At 35.0% G+C, this 24,207-nt stretch overlaps 1 protein-coding gene across 1 annotated transcript in view; it reads left to right on the top strand.

Moving 5' to 3' along the window:
• The first annotated feature begins 335 nt into the window (after window positions 1–335).
• Window positions 336–24,207, top strand: part of LOC150099090 (uncharacterized) — a 479,515-nt gene continuing 455,643 nt past the window's right edge. Inside the window, exon 1 of the mRNA XM_090405379.1 lies at window positions 336–475. The gene's annotated coding sequence lies outside the window, so the exon portion shown is untranslated. The remainder of the gene's footprint in view (window positions 476–24,207) is intronic.

The raw sequence follows: 24,207 nt of genomic DNA, 5'->3' as shown, positions 1-24,207 counted from the left end.
TTTGTGGCCCATTACGTATATATATATATATATATGTGTGTGTGTGTGTGTGTGTGTGTGTGTGTGTAATATCAGAAACGGAACCAGAATGTATTTTTGTTGTTGTTTTGTATGCGCATGTTATTCAACTTACGCATCACTTACTGGTCCTCTATTTCGTTAGTTGTCTCAACAATCATGATTCACGCGTATAACTCTCTGTTTGTTCTAAATGAATAAATTTCTACCTAGATCTCAACCACAGTACCTCTCTCTCTCTCTCTCTCTCGTTTTGGAGTTTAGATATTAATCTTCACTGTTAACAAAACAGATTTGTTTGTTACCTTAGAGTTTCAAAGTCAAAAACAGTTGCCATTAAATTTATTTTATTATTATTATGTTTAAAAATATCGTTTATAGCTTAAATTTATCTATTGACAGAATCGATGCCATATGACATATGCCATATTGGAAGTTTTATATTTTCCGAGGATAGGTAAGTTTCCTCCAAGTACCCGTGTCGGGCAGCGGACCAGATTTTGGGAAACGCTGAGATAATCTATCAATAAATTCTACAAAGCATAATTTTAGTTCAATGTTTTTATTTAAATGAAATAATTTTTATTTAATATAACGTTAAGCACAAGTACTGCTTGGTTTGGTCATATTTTAGATTGTACAGGGTATTTTAACTGATAAGACAAAGTCATGCTTTATTGAGACATTTACTCAGAGTCAACAGAATTTCACGCGTGATGCACAATTGTTGAAACAACTGAATAAAATACAGGACCCATAAGGAATGCATAGCTATAGGCTCATCTAGCCAAGCTACCTTCACCTTCCTATGAGATTAGTTACAGTAGAACTGTAGAAGATTGGCCTTTTTTAACATTTTGGTGAACGAACGTGGGGAGTGTTGCTGCCATAACATCCCTTTCTGGAGCAACCGTCAACCACACTTCTAGTGAAACAATATCCAGCACCGTCACGAGCAAATTTTTGAGTGTGTGCAAGATTTTTTTTCCGCCCTTCGGTCAAAATTGTATATATATATATATATATATATATATATATATAGTGAATAAATAAATAATAATAATAAATAAAATATTTTTGTGTTTATTATGTTATATAATATGAGTACATAATTTTAACACAATTGATGACAAAACAAATATAACAAAATCTAAATTAAGAATTAACAATTTTAATTATTTAAAAAAAAAATTTCTAGCCTTAATTTCGGCAAAAGACTTTACTACTTCTTCTAGATCTAATGTCTCGGCTATGTCACTTTCAATAGATAAAGTGGCTAAGCCATCTAATCTCTCTTGGGACATTGTGGACCTCAAATAATTTTTAATAAGTCTTAATTTAGAAAACTGCTCTCTGCACTTGCAGCTGTAGTTGGGATTGTTAAAAGAATTTGTAGTGATGTGTACACATTAGGGAAAAGTCTTATGCAGTTATTTAATATAATTTAATACTTCTTTGGGAGAATAATTATTTGATATCCTCCGAGACAATATTTTTAATTCATCTAATAAATCTATTGCTGAAATATCTTTTTGATCACCATCAGAGACAGAACAATGTCTAAGTTAAAACAAGCTTTTTTTATTCTGTATCATTATCAAAATTTAAGTTACCAATGTTAAAGAGAAACCCAAAAATTGATTCATATTTATTTAGCTGTTCAAATCTTTCAGTAATTGATGTTATTGCTGAATCAAGAATTACATTTAAAAAATTAATTTGAAAATATCGCTCAAAATTAGTAATTGATTAATTACTAATCAATTACAATACATCAATGAGTTTTTACACGTCGAGTTCGTGTGCTGTCGTTAGTTGGGAAATCAGCATTTAAGCCAATATTTAGAGCAAAGTTATGGGCTTGGTGTTGAACTTTCAAAAAATTATTTTCGCTTTCTGTATGACGGCAAGAATTTTTTCGTGACATCTAATGATTTCAAGGCTTTCATAATATTGCAAGAGATATTTTGCAATTGTTTGCTAGATGCATTGACTTCACTTAGAATGTCATACCAAACAAATGTGCCAAATATAAACTTGAAAGAATTATTATTATTATTTTTTTTTTTTTTTTTTGCTAACGAACTTGCTTCCAATTTTGTTTTAATTCCTTGTTGCTCAATTAAGTTGTCCTCTTCTGTGATGAAAATTAAAGCAGCTTCGACGCGACTTTCCCATCTCGTCGTGCATAAAGGTTTTAAAGTAAAATTTTGGATGTGGTTTAGAACTTCCCATCGATGACTCGATGAAGAAAGTAAATTATAGACTGACTGAATAATTTCAAAAAAATAAAACCTACATTGCAGCTTGCTGCATCGCTCAATACTAAGTTCAAGGAATGTGTACAACACGGAACAAAAAATGCTCTAGGATATTTGTTCCTTAAAAATGCTTGCACCCCTGCATTCTTCCCCTTTATATTTGACCCGTTGTCATATCCCTGACCACGGATATTTTGAATATTTAAGTTTTTTCTTCTAATAATTTTAAAATACTTCAGCCATATCACTTCCTGTTGTATTATTAATTTAATAAAATCTAAAAATCTTTCCTCTATTTGTATAATATCTTGGGTTTCTTCATTTTTTCTTTTATAGAAACATAACTTACAATTAAGGACATTTGCTCCTGCCGCGAAATATCAGTGGTGCAATCAACAATTACCGAAAAATACTTAGCATTCATTATTTTAGATACAATATTTTTTTTAATTTCATTACTCAATATATTAATGATTTCGTTTTGTATACATTTCCCTAAATGATGAAGTGAATTTCATTGTTTTTTATGCGTTCTACATGTTTTTGTAATACGCTATCAAAAATTTTCGATTATTATTTGTATATAGCGTATCTGAACTTCCTCTAAACGCAATGTTTTCTTTTGCAAGAAATTTAATAACCGATATTATGCGTTTTAAAACATGCATCCAGTGTTCTTGTTCTTTTTTGAGTAATTTTAGCTGATGGTGATCAATTGTAGTTTCATTTTTTAAACGCTTTTCCAAATCAATCCATTTTTCAAAATTATTAAAATGTTCTTGGGATTTTTCGTGGCGCTGAAGAACTTGGGACATATATTTTCCAATCGTTATTTCCTTCCGAAATTAAGTTCATAGTTCGAATATTAGAAAATAATTTGCAGCAGAAACAAAATACTACATATTTTGAACTGGAGTAAATTAACGAAGATCTTTTAATGGTTTCTCCGTTACTCTAAATCCTATTATAATGCGATACATGAAAACTTCTATTATGTTCATCGCGTGGGGAAAAAAAGTCTCTTTTGATTCAGCAGGAGGACCTCGTTTTACTAATATATCAATTATTGAATTGGACAAGTTTGGCCATAAAGCTGGATAATCAAAAAGCTCGTAATTTAGTGTTGAGGTATTTGTATTTGAAGTCGAAGCTATTGGATGTTTCTCAAGAGCCTGATTATCATTTAAACACAAATTCGAATTTTCAGACTCATTGTCAGCGGGGGACTCCACAGGAACGTCGCTTTCACTGACTCTTGTTTCTGGTAATTTAAAAATTTCCGCAATTGATTTTTCTTGTTGAACTCGAATAACTTCTCGTTCTGCTCGTCTTTTTCTGTATTGATGATCAGAAAGGGTTTTCATTTTTTCCCTCTGGTCTGCCATTTATGTCTGTTTCTGAAATAATAAAAAAAGTTTTTTTTTTTTTTCATAAAGTATGGGCCCAAAACAATGTAAAAAAATTTGATTTCTTTTATTTAATTTGATTTAATTGAATCGTCATTTGCCAAGTCTCGCCCATTTATACAATCATTTTTTATCTGATTTTACTGCATTAAGAAAACAAATAAATTAGGAAAGTAAAATTAAAAATTACCTTGTTTAATATTAACGTAAAACTCGTATAGTTGTCAATGGGCACAATTTCAAATATAGGCAAGAGTTCGTAAAATAAAATAAAAAAAAAAGTTAAAAACAACCACGGCTATAGCTACAAAGAAAAAGAAATGAATACTTTATTTAAAAAATCATTACTAAGATAAATCACATATTTAACTACAAACTTACCTTCATAAATACGAGGTAACAAAATTCATTCAGCAAGCTAATAATATAATACAAACTAATACAGGGATAGCGACCTGCCATGTAAGAAAATTTTGTGGATATGTGAACGATTTATAATTATAGATAATAACATCTTATACGACTATAATATAGTTTTAAGAAAATTATTTTTAATTTTCTCACACAAAAGTTTCATATTTATATTATTTATTATTATATCAAATTTTTTATATTAAAATATTAAATTACTAAATAAAAATTTCCGCTTAATTTTGTTTCTGAAATAAAATATTCTATTTATAAGAGAATCAAATTTTCTCAATGAAATTGGATCTAAATGTTTCTGTCACAGGAATTATCAAAATAAAAATAATTATTTGGAACTTATATAATTAGAATAAAATATAATTATCTTTATAAATATGTATATAATTTTTAATATTTTTTAAATATATGATATATCCAATTTAATTAATTTTTTTTTCTGCCTCCAGTATAATTGTAACATAAACTTTTTGTAAGTTTTCCGCTCTTTTACTTTTCCGCCTGCGGCATTCGCCCATTCCGCCCCTGCCTCGGGCCTGACCTAACAATATCACATGCTTTAGAGACCAAATCTAGTAGCAGCCGTGTTTGGTCTCTAGAGCGCGAGCTCAGTTTCTGTTCATCTCCTCTTACGTGTATTGAGGGTGACACTTTTCAAGGGGGGATGCTAATCACGGGTGGAAAGGATGATCTCCCCGTATGAGGACACAGCAGCCAAACGGTTCTGCAGAATAGCATACCGAACCTGATGCTAACGCATCAGAAGTTGCACGACCAGCTTGTAAATAATCCTGTTGCCACCTATTCCTTCAGATCATTGCTGCCTAGATGTGAGGCCAAGTAGAGTGATATGCGGAGGAAGAGAACTGGGGATGCCGCACTTTTGCCAAGAGATTTGTATCCTGTGGGTGTTGTACTTCGCTCTTACTACCAGGCATTAATTAATTATCAGCCATTTATTAGAATCCTTTCGTGATTGGTTATTGTTATTAACTATAAAATAGTAATAATAAACTTCATGAACAATTAAATTGTCAGTTCTCATCCGAGATCAGCCAGAAACTTAATGATGAGAGACAACGTCTTGTAACATCGCCTTAGGCAATGAAACCTAATCTTAATGATATTTCACAACAACGAAGCCACAGAGGATGATAACTTTTGGGAAATAAGAGATGGGTTCTGTTCCGGATGCTTTTTCATGTGTGTAATTGGCGTAGAAGAAAAGATCGCAATCCACAGCAGTGCCTTCTCTCATTTTGTACTTTTTCATTTCCAAGTAAAATAACCAGATGAAGAAAGACAAAACAGACTCATAAGATGATCCAGAGGGAAGTCCTGTTTAAATTCTAATTCGCAAACATTTGAATGCGATTTGTGCATGCACTTGAATGGGTGCAACGGTAGTATTCGACTTGCGAAGATGTCAAATATCACAAAAGATAGCTGTCACTGGGTTTAATAGGTCGTAATAATATAGATAGTTAAACCGAGAAGAAGCCACTGGAATATGTGGCAAAACTAGTCGGTTTAACTATCTATATTATCACGACCTATTAAGCCCAGTGACAGCTATCTTTTGTCACATTCGTTTTTAGTCGAAAAATCTACATAATGTAACACGTCAGTTGTTTAATATTTGTTTGTGTGAAATATTACTTCAGTTTGTGTGTGTGTGCAATCGCGCGCGCGATTGTGTTACATCTCATCGTTCTAGCAGAATTAACTTCCAGACTTGAAAAATGGTTTAAATTATTTGTATGAAAGTTGCTAGCTAATTGATAACAGAACAATGTTTAGTTAAAGGCAAATTGTATTTTGAAGTGAAAATGGACCTCATTATAATTACTAAGCAGTATTAGATGGGCGAAGTTCATTTCGTTACGATCAGATATCAGTCTTCGAGGTTATCACTCACTCCTGAAGTTTTTTCCTCAGACAAATATGAAATTCTGGTTAAGAGTTCTGGTGGTTTGAAAAAAATATCGACTATCGGCTAGTTTTCAACTTTAGAGAGATGTTCTTTTGTTTTTCCTCATAGAACCTTGAATTTTTCATCACACAAATAAGCAGCGCCATCTAGAAGAGCACCCAACGCAATGGAGCAGTTCACACCGAAGAACATCAGGGGCGATATGAGTAAGGACCAGTCAGGATGTGTCCCAAAATGTAGACGTGCTGACCATTACAGAGTACCGTTGAAAACACATCGGAAACCACTTGGATGTTCAGAACTTTAAAAACTGCCGTGATAACAATTATCTTAAATGTTTTATATATATAATGCGTTTTTGGCATTATGAAGAAAGTTGATGTAGTGTCCAACCGTACATGCTTTGAATGTACGGTTGGACACTACATCAACTTTCTTCATAATGACAAAAACGCATTATATATATGAATGCAAGAAAAATTGTGTAAGCAACACATTGTAAAAATATAAGTGTATATCGGTGTGCAGTTGTGAACTGTTGTATTGAAAGTTGTTGGGAAACTTTGAATTATATGGACTGAAGATCATCATTAGACCTTGCATTAGACATCAGAATGACAACACATCGTTAGCAATATCGCCTGGTCTTTGGAAATTTTCCATGAGGTGTAAAGTTCGTGTTTTCAGATATTAAAGTTGGAATTTGAGAAGTGACCAACCATTTTTTCCCAGAATAGCGTGTGTGTTTACGCATGTATTTGTTTTGTATCTGTCTCTATCACGCATCTAGAATTCTATGTCATGTGTGTGTGTGTGTGTGTGTGTGTGTGTGTGTGTGTGTGTGTGTGTGTGTGTGTGTGTGTGTGTGTGTGAGAGAGAGAGAGAGAGAGAGAGAGAGAGTGTGTGTGTGTCGGGGGGGGGTTGTATGATTGCGTTTGCTATTATTTTACACGTATTATTCTTCCACTTTTTTTTATTACATCAAGTTATGTGATAGAACTTTTTAAAGAATTGAATGTATCCTTAATTAACCAGTGTTTCTAAATTATGTGTTTTTAACTTTCAAAAGTTGCGCCTGTGCGTGCGCGTGCTTCTTCATCTCAGTTACACTGTTTAAGTGTCGCTGCACGTGTTTGTGTTACTCTGACAGCTTATCTCACCATTTTATTGAGTTTTGCGTGTCTGAAACGTTAGTTGAAATCCTAAACATGAGTGTATGAAATATCGGAATGTGTATATGTTTTTAAGAATTCCATTTTTTTATAATTATATATTTGGCTATATCTCTAACACGTTTTAAGCATTGTATGTTTATTTGTTTTTCGTGTGTATGCGCGTAAGGATGGGTGGGTGCGTTCGTGTGGTTATGTGTTGCTCTAACCTTTCTCGCAACGCAATGTTCAAGAATAAACTTCACGCTGAACTAGATAACTGTGTTTAGATTATTAGTAAGAGGCAACTACTGCGGTATTTGATAAGAGAATAATAGCAAGTTGACAGAAGCTCTGTACTTTGAAGCGAAAATGATAAATCGCTCTTACATTATAAAAGTCTACTATTACGTACACTCTTCAGTGATTATTCACCTCAAAAACTGCGTTTGCAAAAGTAATAGTGGGGTTCAATGCCCGTGAATCAGATTCCAGAACCCATGCGTTCATTAAGAATATTGAGCATTCGTGTACAGGATACAACCCCACAAGAAATTTAGTAGTAAAGTAATTTCTACTCGAGATACAGGTCAGAAATTCTGAGCATTCCCCTCCCCCTGCTTTATGTGTAAATTTTAATAGTAACCGAACATATATTTAGTTCCTATTAACAAAAACGACTCCCAAAGTATAAACAGCAAATTCCGTTATCAGCAAACTTCGCGTAATTTAGCTTGGGCTTGTTCTTCTTGGGGGGTAATGACCTTATTAGGTTCACTACAACCGTATACACGAGAAATTTTTGACAGACGTCAAAAATGGCAATGCCATTAATTTAAGAAACAGTAGCCCAGACAAAATTAAACATTGTCTGTTGAAAAATAATATATATATATATATATATATATATATATATATATATATATATATATTATTTATTTTATTTATAAGCTTCCTATAATAATACAATATGTTGAACAATCGTATGTGTAACCTAAGAGCAACAACTCATCCAGGTTACGATATGCATAAAGTTACAAAAATTTATGTAATGCATTTTCATTATATACACATGTGTACATTCATATAATATACATGTTATTATAATATAATTACATAATAAAATCGCAGATAAAATAAAATTTCATCATACAGAGAAAGTTGCATAACAATTAATTAGGAGCAAAATAAAAAAGCACTTAAATAGTATTTAAATTTTACGTTTTACACTTATAGACTGGATCTTTGAATACAAATATGCTAAAAACCAATAATTTATACACTTATTTTGAACAGAGCTTCCTAATTTCTGTGAGAAAATAAATACGCTTTGATTAGAATTTTGTATTTGTTTGGGTTAGTTTCATTTCTTATTGTTAAAGGTAGTGTGTGGAATACTTTTGGCGCAAAATAAGTATAATGGTTGCTTCTTTATTTGCTTTTGGAACTAAATATTTTAGCCCCTTATGTCTACTAAGGAAAGTATATTGTTTGATATTTACGTAATCGTTGTCGTTTTTTATGAATAATAGTACCCTATAGACGTATAAATATCTAAGGGATAGTATGTTTAGTATGGTGTATTTATTACACATTGCAGTATCCTTATATCTGTTTCTAGTTAAGATTTTAATTACTTTATTCTGAGTCGAGACTAAAGGTTTCAGAGTAGTGCGATAGATTCCTTCCCAACTTAATATACCATATTGTAGTGTGCTACGAATCCAGGCAGAATATAATATTTTTAGCATGTTATTTAAGAATCTTTTTAGGTAGTAAAGTCTATTTAACATAATCATTTCTTTATTTACGACATCAGTGATATGCAGTTTCCAGCTTAAATTACTATCAATTTTTAATCCCAAGTAAATTATTACACTGACTTTTTCTGTTTTCTCGCAGTTGCAATTTTAATTTGTCCTGCAATTCCAATCATGCAAAATTAATTGTGCAGTGAAGTTCATTTTGCCAGTTGTATTTTGCAAGTTAAACTTTACGTATTTAGTTTTTGAGACTTTCATACTGAGTTTGTTTGAGTGCAGCCAATTTGTTACTTTTAAAAGATCAGCATTCACGATGGTTTTCATTTGTTCGGCTGTGTCTGTAGAGAAAATTAGTACTTTTCTCTACAGACACAAACTTTTGTATCATCTGTAAAAGTATTTATTTTACTGTTTAGTTTAAGATTGCAGAAGTCATTGATATAAATATTAAATAAAATTGGTCCCAAGACAGATCCTTGTGGTACACCGCAGTCTACTGTTTTGGAGCTGCTATAGCTGTTGTTTATTTTTACAATTTGTGATCTGGCATTTAAGTAATTTTGAATCCGTTTAAGGCAGTACCTCGTATTCCTATGACTTCTAATTTTTTTATTAAAATTTCATGTGATACAGAGTCAAAAGCTTTGTGTATATCTAGAAATACTGCTAATGTTAGTTTATGTTCGTCAAGGGAGGTATAAACTGTGTTGGTGAAGTTCAGTAAAGCATGTTCTGTGCTAAACTTTTGCCTGAACCCAAATTGATTCTTTGAAAATAAGTTGTTTTTGTCCAAAAATTTCACGAGTCTAATTTTTACCAATTTCTCTAATATTTTCGAAAAGACCGGTAGAAGGGAGATCGGTCTGTAATTTTTCAAGTTATTCCTGTAAAACTATTAGTGGAGGATGAGGATGACCTTCATTTCTCCATAGCTATCTTTAATTCTATTTATCATTATTATTATTACGTGACACCCCCAACAATTTAACAATTTTCTCTTTAGTATTATTCTACATGACTCACTATTTCTTATGCATTTTCCTTATACAACAATTTCCTTATCTTTAGAATATTTCTTTTAAAACATAGGTCCTTTAGGTGCAAGAAGTTGAAATGCAGTTATCCAGGAAATTTCCGGAAGAAATTTTCATCTTATAAACAAATCCCTAATTTACATTTTGCAAAACTCTGATTGTTTTAGTTATTTCCTGTTACGAGAAACAAGATACCTTCCGGTACATGTGAATCTTGAACTCCCAGGTCGTTTATTTATTTGCAAAAGTCGCGTTTTACAATCAGCCGCACAACTTGAAAACAAAAAAAAAAGTTTGGATAATTAAGCATTTCTTTTCTTTTTTTGTTTCTTCCTTTTTCTTTTATTTTCTTTCTTGACTTATCGGTAAACTGTTATAAAAGCGGTTTCAATAAAATTAAATTTTCGAAGACATCCTTAGTGAAATACTGGAGGGTGGCGGAGTGCAATCAAAGCGAATGAGGGTGACTAGTGGAGTTCCCAGGGCTGTACTAGGACCACTACTCTTCAATTTGTTCATTAATGATATAGCGGAAGATTTGAAGGGGGATATTCAGTTGCTTACTGATGATGCAAAACTGGGGAGGGCAATAGTTGATAAAGGTAATATAAATGTCTTGCAAGATAAATTAAATAAACTGGCAGTGTGGGCAAAGGACAGTGGTTAACAAGTTAGTGTTGTAGAGTGTACCTTACATTCTACAACATCCTTTCTTTTAGTGTTGCACGGTGATCAGCATTCATATTAGAAATTATGGACTTTACAACTATCATCTGGAGCATATACAAATATACAGGACAAGCTGAGTTACATTACATACAGCAAGCTAGAGAAAATCATAAGTTATTCTACTGGCATGACCTCTAGTGAAAAAAAAAATTAAATTATTTAGAAACTACATCAAGCTAAATTCTATTTATGATAACATGAATAAACCTTCTTTCTTATAGATAATTTTCTTTCAGTAACAATGATGTCCTATTTTTAGCATTGCAATTGTTATTTTTGATTTAGGATCCTGGATTTTTTACAGTCCTGTTTATAGTTGCTCTTAGAGAGGAAGATTCCGTGGGTCGAATATATGCTTTCCATATGTTTGGGATTTATTGTTCAGATTGGGGTGGTTGATAATAATCTCACAACTGTTAAGGAAGCGTGTGAGATTATTATCAACCACCCCAATCTGAACAATAAATCCCAAACATATGGAAAGCATATATTCGACCCACGGAATCTTCCTCTCTAAGAGCAACTATAAATAGGACTATAGTTAATCCAGGATCCTAAATCAAAAATAACAATTGCAATACTAAAAATAGGACATCACGGTTACTATCTACCATGATGTCCTATTATCATAAACAATAGGACATCATTTATTTATGATAAAAATAATTTATCATAAATAAATTCATGTTATCATAAATAGAATTTAGCTTGATGTAGTTTCTAAATAATTTTTTTTTCACTAGAGGTCATGCCAGTAGCATAACCTATGATCAAATCATTGTTTCTCTAGCTTGCTGTATGTAATGTAACTCAGCTTCTCCTGTATATACAAAGCATATACAAATATGCTGTAGATGATGATCTTAATATGAAGATCGAAACGTCGGGGAATTAAAAGAGTTATTTATAACACGGTTTAAAGTCCATAATTTCTAATTTGAATACATTCTACAACACTTCCGGATGAAAATATCATGTACTTCGTATCATACTGATGGTACTAGTTTACAGTAATTGACGAGGCTAGGGATGATGGTGAATAGAGATTTGAAATACAGAGGACATATTGCAAGAGTTGGCACAGCAGTTCAGAGGATTACTTGGATGTTGAAGAACACATGCGACAAGTAAAGATAAGGAGGTGATTATTCGGCTTTATAAGGCTGTGATTCAGCCACATGTTGACTAATGTGCTCAGATTTGATCACCTGCGTTTCTAGAGGACCGGGAGGTGGGGGAGAGGATTTTAAGAAGAGCGACCAAGCTCGTGACAGGTCTGTGGAATGTTCCTTATAAGGATAGATTGAAGGCGTGTGGGTTGTGGAGTTTAGCTGACAGGCGGAGGAGGGGGGGGTATGATAGAAACTTATAAGTTGCTAAAGGGATTCCATAAGTAAAGACACAGATGAAATTTTTCAGTACATGGGAAGTAGGAAGAAAACTAGAGGGAAACACATGGACGTTGTCTAAGAGTGTGCGGACTAGGTTCTTAACTTGAAGGTGTGATGAATGAGTGGAATGGATTGCCAGAGGTGGTTGTGAGAGCTCCAACAGTGAATAAGTTTAAGGAGATGTATGATAGGTATTGAGTATATTGTGTTAATGGATAGTGTAGGACTCCCGCGAAGCGTATTTTGACTCAATGGAATACCCGTATAAATAATAATATATTATTTATACGGGTATTCTGGATGGCCTCGCCTACTCCCTTTTAGGAATAAAAGGTTTTACTGGATTTATTTATTTATTTAGCCATAGTGTTAAGCCTTTCTCTCCCAGGTTTCTGAATCAGTCGATTTCTGACACTGGTAACTAAGATTTTTCTCATATAAGATATTAGTGAAGATGAAATAAATACTCTCTTAGGAAATTCAAGAAATTTATAAATATTGAGCAGTTCTATTTACAAATCACAAACGCATATGTCTTTACTAAAATAAAACTAGACAAAGTAGAATTCGCCAGACTGTGCACTCTTCTCTGGAAGATAGCAAGGGGCATTCCTTATTCATCAAAATATGCAGGCAAGACATAGACAGAATATAAAAAACAAACAAACACAGGAATTTTTTATTTACAAATAAATAAATAAAAGCTCTCCGTTTTCTAGTATTTTATTTTTGGAATGTCCAACCACCAGAAAACTTTGAATTACAATCATCTAGTGGTTGTCAAAGGTGGTCCTCTGTCGATTCCACCCTCTTTTTTCAAGCTAAACTCTTCCTCCTCCCCATTCCCCAAAGTTCCCTTCATCCGAACCTTCTGGAGAATTCTTTCTCAGTCCACTACTCAGTCCAATGCTTTCTGTCTGGACGCACACTGCGTGTGTGATGGTGGATGGCTCCCTATCCTCTCACCACTCAATTAATGCTGGGGTTCCACAAGGTTCTGTCCTCTCACCAACCCTCTTCCTGCTATATATCAGCGACGTGCTTCCGTTGACCTCCAACTCAATGCACAGTTTTGCAGACGACAGCACACTACACTCCTCGCTTGCATTTGATAAACCTTACCCTACACAACTCACCTCAACCTACAGAACATCAACCACCACCACGCTAAATTGCGATCTCCAAGCCATCCTACAAGGGGCTCGGATAACTTCATCAATTTCAATGCTAATAAAACCCGGTTCTGTACCCATAAAAAAGAACACTTTTTTTCCCCAGTATCCTTTTTGACGATACCCAAATTTCCAGACATTTTGAGATCTCTCTCGTCTTGAAATTACCCTCTCATCAAACCTCTCCTGGCATAAACACATCACAACCATTGCATCCTCGGCTTCAAAAAAAAAAAAACTAGGATTTCTCTTTCGCTCAAGACGTTACTTCACCCCTGAACAGTTAACATTATACAAATCACAAATCCGCCCAGCTATTGATGGGGTGGGGCCCTAAAAGCTCTCTCAAAATGCTTGACTCAATACAGAGGAGAGCAATTAGACTTCTTAATAACCGATCTCTTACCAACTCTCTCCACCACGTTTGGTTTCTGCAGTAAGTATATTTTACAAATATTTCCTTTGGAAATGCTCATCTGAAATAACATCAATAATTCCCCCGCTCAGTACTAAGCTCGTTGGAACACGTGCAGCTGCTGCTCAACATCCTTCCACAGTACACCTACGAACAAACAGAACAAGTTTCTTTTCCTCCTCCTTCATCCCTGCAACTGCTGCACTGCGGAACAGCCTCCCACCTGCTGTGTTCCCAAGGAATACAATTTACAGTCATTTAAATCAAATGTAAACAAGTTCCTCCTTTCCCAACCCACTACTCATACACGGTACTAATGTACTATAGGTTGATCAACCAACCTCTTGTGTGTGGGCACAACATAAAAATTAAAACTTAAATGGGCTTCACGACACGAACACTTTCATAAGTGATGACTTACGGAGATTTTCAGTGCTTAAATTAGTTATTTATACTAGGAGAGAATGAAAGAAGACTCATTCTTTATTGGTGCTCAACACGTTAGCTAAATTGCTGGATTTAATTTAAAGAGGTGGGAGTTCACACTTTTGTTTAAAATGGAATAATCACCTGCCCAATATGTTGGCTGTTTTCGATAATTTATTTTCTATTAAGGCATGTCACTTTCCACGTGATGATTAAATTTAGTACGTGTAGCATTAGTGCGCGCGCGCTTGAACTCTAAGGCTCCCAAAATAGTTCTTTCTGTGCATACTCATTTCTCCCACAATTTATTTCTCGAATATCCTATTGTGATCCTATATTGCTTCTCCCAAGGTGTGAGGATGAGCGGTCATGCATAATAATTGTGATGCTCCCGCGCACACTGAGTTGCCAACCAGCGATGGATGGACTTACTCGTTTGTTTTCTACAGATCCGGTACAGAATTTGTATGGAGTGAAGCAGGTGCGAATTCTCCATGCTTGCTATGCTTGCTGCGCAAGTTCATTACTTGAGAAAGAAGTAATATTTATTTGTTAATAAATGCATGCATTTAGAGCATTCCATTTAGGCTTTTATTTTTGTAGACAGAAGACGTCTTAAGCTTGCGCGGCAATAATTGAGCTTTGTGTTGTGTATCGAAGGCTGATGCTTGCTCGTCTAGTCAAAGCTGCCTGGCTTGCTCGGTTGTGGGAGCTTCCAGGTCCTCGCTACAGCACTGTGATTTCATGCGCGCGCATAACCATTTCCGCTCCCTTTACGTCGTCTTAAACACAGCCATACACAGTCAAAGTAGCTCTAGCCAGTGAGCTTCAGCCAGCCTTTACAAGTGTGCGTGTTGCTTGGGAAAATTAAGTTACAATCAACTTTTTATGACTATGTTATTGACCAGTTCATAAAGAAGAACCGTAAGGTAGAATTTGTATTCAAGTAGCTAAATTGAAAAGACGGAATATCATTTGTAAAATAAATGTTTTGTATTTGTTTAATTAAATGTACATAAATTTCTAAATATATAGTTTTAAATGATCAATCAGACTTCAATCACACCACTCACTCCCTGAATGATAACAAGAGCAAGCGTGAATTTCAATCCCAGCATTCGCCCCTGGAGAGAAGATACTTTGGAAAGGATGCAGAGGCAATTGACAAAAATGATTTTTGGACTTTGAGGGTAAACTGGCGGCATGTAATTCGTTGAAATTGGTAAAAACCAAACAAACAAAAGGCTAATATAATTGAGATGTCTGAGCTGTTTAAGGTATGTAGACCTAGGAAAGAAACAAGGACTAGGCCATCATTAGAAGCTACACAAGGGAATTGTGAATAATAGAATTAAAAATTATTATCACGTAGAAAGTGCCTGCATTTTACATGGCGAGTGATTGATTATTTAGATTTTTTGTGAATGTTTAGATTCAGTATGATACAATGACTTGCAATTTCACATGGATGCTTATGACAGATGTACCAACTTTGAAAAAAAGAATCGTGCAGATGCTCTTGCCATCTATGGTCCAGGCCAAGAACTTGTCAGACCACTCTCGTATAAGTTCTGATGTTTATGCAACTTCCTATCAACAATTTTCCTCCAAATCAATCTATCTTGAGATTTGGAGGAAATTGTTGATAGGAAGTTAGTACTGACATAATATCCTGTTACCCCTTGAGGGTACATGTCAGGAATTTGATGATGATGATAATGATAAATGTATGAAATGAAATTTGAGAGGAAAAGACCGCGGAAAATATGTAGAGACCAAAAAAGTGAAGATTTAGAAAAGAGAGAACTGAACTAGCACGGTGTTCATGGAGGAAGAATTTGAGAGAATAAAAAGAAATAGAGAGATTTGATCCCCCTAACTTATCAATTTCTGTCGGAACAGTTGTTACTAAAGAAAGTGATCATCATATCTATAGAGTACGCAAATTCATCATCAAAGGTCTAATCTGCCTGCCATATATCATATTGAATCTAAACATTCACAAAAAATCTAAATAATCAATCACTCGCCATGTAAAATGCAGGCACTTTCTACGTGATAATAATTTTTAATTCTATTATTCACAATTCCCTTGTGTAGCTTCTAATGATGGCCTAGTCCTTGTTTCTTTCCTAGGTCTACATACCTTAAACAGCTCAGACATCTCAATTATATTAGCCTTTTGTTTGTTTGGTTTTTATCTACCAATTTCAAAGAATTACATGCCGCCAGTTTACCCTCAAAGTCCAAAAATTATTTTTGTCAATTGCCTCTGCATCCTTTCCAAAGTATCTTCTCTCCAGGGACGAGAAGATACTAGTCCCATTTCTTAATTGAGTATCGTGCGGTTATAAAATTCTTCGTAAAAGAAGGTTTAACGCCAAAAGAAATTCATTCGAAGTTCATAAAAATTTATGGGCACTCTTCTTCTTCGTTCACGACAATTAAGAAATGGGCTGCCAAGTTTAAACGAGGTCGTACCAGTCTTGAAGATGATCCACGTGAAGGATATCCAAAAAGTGTAACAACACCAGAAATCATTGATCAAGTGCATGATATGTTATTGGATGACCTGCGAGTCAATGTGTGTGAAATTTTTGACACTATAGGCATTTCAAAAGAACGTGTAGAATATATTTTGCATGAAGAATTGCAAATAAAAAAGCTTTGTGCAAGATGGGTGCAGCACTCGCACAAAAACGCACTCGCATGAAAATCTCTGAACAGTGCTTAAGTATTGCTGCCATTGACACCCTTCAACTGTAGCGTTTTGAATACGCTTATTATTCTTGGTATTCTTTCTAGGTCGTTCTCATTAGATGTCCAAACCACTTCAAGAGAGAAGTCATAAGCATTTCTTCGATACTTTTAGTCCTAAACTGTTATGAATGTCCACATTTCTTATTCTGTCTTTTCTGCTTTTTGCCAACATTGTCTTTAAAGCTTTCCATTGCTTCTATTCTGTTCATGTCTCATTTTTATTAGTCTCCATGTTTCTGCTGCATAAGTCAAAATTGGCAAAAAAGTAACTTTTGGCAATCAAAAGCTTGCACTTGTGTGAACCCTCACTGTCCCAAAGGAGATTACTGACACTCTTAAAAAAAGTTTGACCTAGTGAAATCCTTTTCATTATCTCCTAGAAATGTTTTTCCTTGGTGCATTTTATTGGCAGAATTTGGAGAAGCGATCCTACCAATATTAATAACAATACCAACTAGAGAGAATTTAATGAAATTTGGTATATTTAATATGGGTATTGAAATTTGTTATTGATTCAACTTTTACGGTAGAAATCCAAACATCAATGCATTGCAAATTCAACATATGGGGTCATTAGGTTACCCGAAAGCCTTTAACATAATCATAAGAAGTAAACTGTTGAGCATACCTAAGAAGTCGAACATGCCAAATCGGATGCTTTTGGTAATAACTGCGAGTGATGTGTATTCATGCAATGAAAACAATCAAGTCTCAGTTCCTGTGAAGAAGTTACAAGATCGAAACTCAAATAAAGAGAGGAGTCCGTGAAGGATGTCTCATTTCACTTTGGTATAGAAAAATACTGAAGAAGATTATAAATCAGCATTTGGACTACTGGATAATGAGACAACACTTAATCCTCTATTGATTGCAGATCATCTAATAATTATAACAAGAAAACCTGCACTCTGCTGATTAGTCGTGGCTTTGTAGATTTAATGCGAAATTGTTATTATTACATGTGATGTCTCCATGGAATTCAAAGATTTCTTGCGCATGACCACTCTCACTCTTCACATTAGACAGCCCTCAGCCTGAATTTAATGGAAAAAAGATTTTATAGCAGTGATGGTCTGCACTCTTAAGTGCAATCCGCTTAATTCATTAAAACCTTTTGATGAATATTTTTATATCAGCATATTGACAATATTTGTAAATTTTTATAAGATTTAGGTGAAGAGATGAATTTCATCGCTGCCGTGTGAGATCACCGTCCGGCTCTTATTGGATCTGGAAGTGGTTTGAAAACGTCCGATGTCTTCAGAGCAGAGCCTCCCGACTACGTAAAAAATAGTAAATAAATCAATAAAATATAAAGGTAATAAAAAATACAAAAAAAAAATCCTTCTCCCACCTACGCTAGTAATAGGTTTACAAAAATAAAATAAAGTAATAAATAAATTTATGTGTGGGAGTCACAGAAAAAATCAACTTCTAAACTCGATTTTGCTCCTCACGTTCTAAGAGTCGCGGCATTATAATTATAACGAATATGCATAAATATTTGTAAATGAACAGAAAAAGCATATTTGTGGAGATATTCTTGACGGTACTAGCATCATTTCCTTTTGAACTTTGACAAATTACCAAGTGCAGTCAAAAAAAAAAAAAAAAAATCAGCTAACGCCTTTTTATTCCCGTATATTCTATAATTCTATGATCAATCCTCGAAGAATAACTAAGGCTTTTAAAGTTCTAGCCAGAGTAATTTTCAATATAGCAGAAGAACCACATGGTCGCAGAATTTTTATTGCCAAGTCATGAACCTGTCTACTGAACGCTGATGTAAAAGTGTCAACATTTTGCTGTGAAAGAGGCCGTTTAGCCATATCTAACTTGGAGACTGAGTGGGCAGTTCAATCTCCACTGGCAGCCAGTCAGAGATAGCTGGCCCCAGGCTATCACTAATTAAGCTGTATGCATTGAAGAGAGACGACTCAACAAGTGCCACCGTCTCGTGGTCCCTAACACTCGTTAATGTCTGAAAATGATGTGGATTCTACGGTCGATTTTCTTGAGCTTACGGGATGAAAAACACGAGTTTCCAGGAGAAAAAACCCGCTTTCCCGTGTCAGAGATCGACTAACTCCGGAACAGGTCGAAAAAAGGCTTAGAAAAATTTCTTCTAGTCGCCGACTAGATTCGAAACCAAGAAGTCTTCCTTCGTGCGGTCAAGCGCTGTGGTATGCAAACGTCACATCCACTGAACTACACAGGCTCTGTTATTAAATTAATTTTGGGTCATCACTGCGAGAAAACATGATAAGATCGCAGTTAATTTACTAAAAAAAGAATGTAATTGTAATATGTTAACTGCGTTTGACTAATTATTTACTAGTGGAAACTTGGTTGACAATGACGAGTGATGGAAACTAGTTAACTTGCTCATCTTTTTTTTTTTGTTGTTGTTGTTGTGAGTCGCTATCTCCCATTGCTTATTGCTTATTTTTAGAAAACCCATCAAAACACCCTGTTGTGATTTTCAATTATATGAAGTTTACTGACGAAGTCGGTGGTAGAATTCACGAATCATGGAGAAGTTAATCTTTCATGGACTATGCTTCGGTTTATGATAAAAGCAGAAGAGTCGCTGAATTTGGTGTTACCGGTATAAAACGTCAGGTAAAGAACATCAGGAGGAAGGAAGATTCAAAAAAGGAAATAAAGTTGTGTCTCATAATAGTAACCAAGAGCTAGGGGCTGTAGTAATGAAATTCTACAGGAAGTACATAATAGAAAATGCTTTCGAGAAAGTATAAAGTCAAATATGTGACGAATATAAAGCATAAAATAGGAAAGTGACTAGTGCTGTAAGAAAGATAAAATTAGAATATGAAACACTGGCAGCACAAGCTAAGCAAATTCTAGCTCTTTAGTTACTTATTCAATAAAAATAAGAGTGACTGCAGAAGAACGATAATATTTGCTCAAGGTAGTACTCAGTTAACAAACCAGAACATACATAGAAATATTTTCAATAACTCCCTTGTATAGTTATTTCCTGTTAGTGGGAATATGCAAGAGTGATGGAATAGATAGCATAAAAGGAAAAATATGAAATGTTTGCTCTACAGAGGAATATGAATATAGGAATGGATTAGACTGGACTAGACACGGTCTGCACGTATTTCAAAAAAAAAACAACAAAAAAAAACAACAATAAAACACTATGACGTCAGCTGTTCCTCTGATTTAGTTATTTTTAATGAAAGTCTAGCAACATGAAATGTCCCAGAGAAGTGGAAAGAGGAGAAAGCAAATTCCAAAATAGATACTGTTTAGCTAAATACCGGTCTGTGTATCTGCAGTGACAATGAAGGTTTAGAGAAGTCGATTAGTAAGCAGCATTAGAATATAAAATTGGATGGACGAGAGAAGGAATATCTTGGATTATCTACATGGACGTGTTAAAGAAAGGTGTTGCTTTAGCAATTTTATTACTTTACAATAATGTGACGAAAATGCCAGATTTGAAGTCAAGATTATACGGTAATATTTCTTGATTGTGCTAAGACATTTACGCACGATAAATTTGTATATAAACTGCCGGGAATAGGATTCATAACGGATTGGTAATAATGATTGGAGAACGGCTAAGACCGAGTTGTTTGCAGATGATGCAATTAATATCAACTTGCCTATGGGAAAGTGGTGTGAGAGAGTGAAAAATGAGAAGGGTTAACTTATATAAGATGACATACCCTTTGTTTAAATGGAAACATTCAGTTGTTTACAGATGATGAAAAGTTTCGAAAAGTTATGAAAATTAACTGTAACGTAGGATGACTTCAGAAGGATTTAGATCGGCAGACGCTGTGTACAGAAGAAGGGAGGATTCTTCTGTTGTCACCAAAGTCATATTGTTTGCACTATTGTCCAAAGAGATTGAATGTAGTATACCATATTAACGAAAATACACTGTAACATGCAAACGAAAGTCGCTGTCAGTTTGATGTTAATAAGTGTAAAGTTATACACTTTGGCGCGATTAGAGTTCCAGCGGCATATTATATTAGCGGGGTTATGCTAAAAGAAACTGAGGAGGCAAAGGATCTTGATGTATTGGTGGATAGGATTTTGAAGTTAAAAGGTTACATAGCAAAAGTTGCCAATAAAAGTCATAGAATAATCGCAATGTTGAAGCGAACCTTGACATGTAAGGGTAAGGAATTTTGCCTCTTTATAATGCTTTGATAAGACCACACCTGGATTATTGTGCACAGATTTGATCTCCCCAGTTCTAAGGAGATAAAGAAGCTGTGGAAAGGGTGCACAGCTTCTTTATCAAAAAGCTGTGCACCCTTTGTACAAAGATTATGGGATTTAGATTATGAGGACAGATTGCGAGTATGTGGATTGCAGACTTTGTTAAATCCCTTAACAGGAGAAAGAGAGGTGATATGATAGAGCTCTATAAACTTTCGAATGGGTGTCATAGGAAAGAGTCTGATGATATTTTTCGTTACATGGAAGGTCCTTGCTAAAAATGGTTCTAGATTCAGTCGTAATAAAAAATGGTGTCACGATACAAGAACGTCATTATGAAACTGCATTTTCCAAATTCTGTATGATATTTCTGTATTTTGCTATTTAAATATTTATTATCAGAACTGCTTGTGAAAATTCGGAATAATTGTCTTCTCAAAGTTCATCTTTGAACTCCCCAATGCAACTGAACTAGAGCGAAATGTGAATAGCTTCTGTTACTACTTGTTTATATATATATATATATATATATATAAGCTTCATATTCTAATACAAAATTTTGACAATGATACTCGTATGTGTAACGTAATAGCGACAGCTCGTACTGGTCACGATATGCATAAAGCTACAAAAAAGTGATGTAATGTATATGTGTATTAAGATAATTTCATAATATTGGGTGATTTATAATCTTAAGTGGAGCAGTTGGGAGTATGACTAGATCTGGTCCCGTTATATGGAGTATACCTAAGTTATTGTCACCAACCGTGTTCTTCTGATTCTCGCCGCGACTCAATGAATCTTTATAATCTTTCGCCATCGAAGGTGGGTTATCTGATCTCATATGCATATATAGCTAGAGTTTTTTCTTCGTCTTCCTTTTCAAAAAGTTTGAGTTTTCCCCCCACACATAAGACAAGCTAGCTAGAGAACATGCATTTAACAGACAGAAATACCGTGTAGTGCAGAAGTGGATTGTGTAATGCATACGTGGAGAAATGCTTCGTAATGGCTGCAAGAAGGGGACTGACGAAGTTTGAAATAGGCGTTTTGATTGGGGAAGTTGCCAAGTTGGGATATTTTACGAATTATCGAAATTGTCAATCCATGAAAGGCGCTTAGCTATACATTTCCCATGAGAGCTAAAAACCCAGCCATGCTGCGGGTGAATTGTTCATAAGTGACCTTCTAGATGAATCTTGGTCATATAAAATATGATGATAATGATTATTATTATAATTATTCATGGTACGTACCATCCCTTAAGACAAATACCGAAATCGATTATTGTGATCATAATTTTAGGATAAGGTAGTTAGGTCTTATTCCCGCACGCACGCACGCACGCACGCACGCACGCACACACACACACACACACACACACACACACACACACACACACACACACACACACACACACACACACACACACACACACACTTTTCTGTGCAAGTTGCTGTGCTCAGAGGTTGGTCGAATTGTGGGATGTAAAACCGGCTAGCTAACCTTCAATCTGAAAGTCTTGATAAAGGTTCTTTGCGTCCCAGTTGAAATTTGAATCTCGGTCTTTCTAACAAAAAAGGTTTTGTCTAAACTATCTCAGGTACGGACACTCAGTCCGTATATATATATATGTGTACTGCTTGTAAAAAAGTCAACAGACACCCCAATGGGCAAGGTGCATCATGCAATGTAACAAGTTGGTTTGTAGTCGGTATAAATTGGTGGGATATGATACTCCTAAGTCAGTGCAACTGTGAACGGTGAAATGACTCCAAGAAGGGAGCTGACGGAGTTTGAAATAGGCGATGTAATAGGATGGCTTGTTGCAGGCCTATCTCGTCGGCAAATTGAGCCAGACCAGGTCAATAAATAGTGAAATCATACTGAGATGGAAGCGCAGGGAGTCAACTGCAAGTGCTACCTGCAGTGAACGACTATCACACCAATCGAACCTGACTATAGAGTGCTACGAAGATAACATGTCAAACATGTTCCGCTATTCGTCAGCTGACAAGTTGAATGTGGAGTTTCGAGCATCGACTGGAACATGAATCTGCACAAAAACATCTAGAACCGAGGGTTTCCTTGGTAGCACTACAATATGCAAGATCCACATTACTGAACCAACATGCAGGGTTGTCTTCAATTGTGATTTATGTGTGTTATGGAGACAATAGTCCGTTCTGTAGAAACGCCATAAAGTAGGAAGCATTGCATTATCCAGAATGTTCAGATACTTATTGGAGTTTAATGTTCAGGGTATCACAAACAGACGTCCGAGGCCAAACCAGGAAATACAGAAGCATAACATCACACTGCCATCTTCGAATTTCGTAGATAGGGTTATGCACTCTGACGTCTGTTTGTGATTCCGTGCACATTGAACTTCAAGATGTATCTGAACATTCTGGACAATGCAATGCTTCCTACTTTATGGCGTTTCTGCGGAACAGACCATTGTCTCTTTCAGAGAGACAACGTACCGTCTTATAAGGTTGCTGCTGTTGTGAATGATAGATATAAACATCACCACAGTTTATTATTTTTATTATTATTATTGTACGGGCACATCTATGGATTCCGAAGACTCATCGCGGGAGACCCAATCTATCATACTTCTCCTTGAACCCATTAACAGAAAAAGCACTCATAACTGACTCTGGCAACCCACTTCGCTCATTCACAACTCTCCAAGCAAAAATTCTAGTTTTCACCCCTACTGATCAAATCTTTATTCAACTTCCTGGTATGACCCCTTATTTTCTGGTTCCTCTAGCCAAGTGCTGAAACATTCCCCCCTTCATCTATCCTATAAAAACCTTTAAGTAACTTAAATGTTTCTATCATATCCCCCACTTTTTTTCCTCTCAACCAACTTCTGAAATCCTAACACCTTCAATCTATCCACAGGCCACTCGTCTCTGAATCCTCTCCATTCCCAGGAAACCTACGGGACCAGACTTGAGCACAGCAATCCAGATGTGGGCGTATCAAGGCCTTATAAAGAAAAATAACCGTTTCCTTATCTCTACTTGTTAATGTGTTCTTGAATAGCCAAGTGGGCTAACCATTGCAATCTTAGCAATATGTCCTCTAAAAACTTTACCTCTCTG

This window comes from Typopeltis vanoorti, chromosome 15, assembly GCF_054136105.1.
Source record: "Typopeltis vanoorti isolate ZY-2024b chromosome 15, IOZ_Tvanoo_1.0, whole genome shotgun sequence".
Classification (NCBI taxonomy): Eukaryota; Metazoa; Arthropoda; class Arachnida; order Uropygi; family Thelyphonidae; genus Typopeltis; species Typopeltis vanoorti.
The sequence above is the reverse complement of the archived record's forward strand: the minus strand, read 5'-3'. Positions and strand labels throughout refer to the sequence as shown.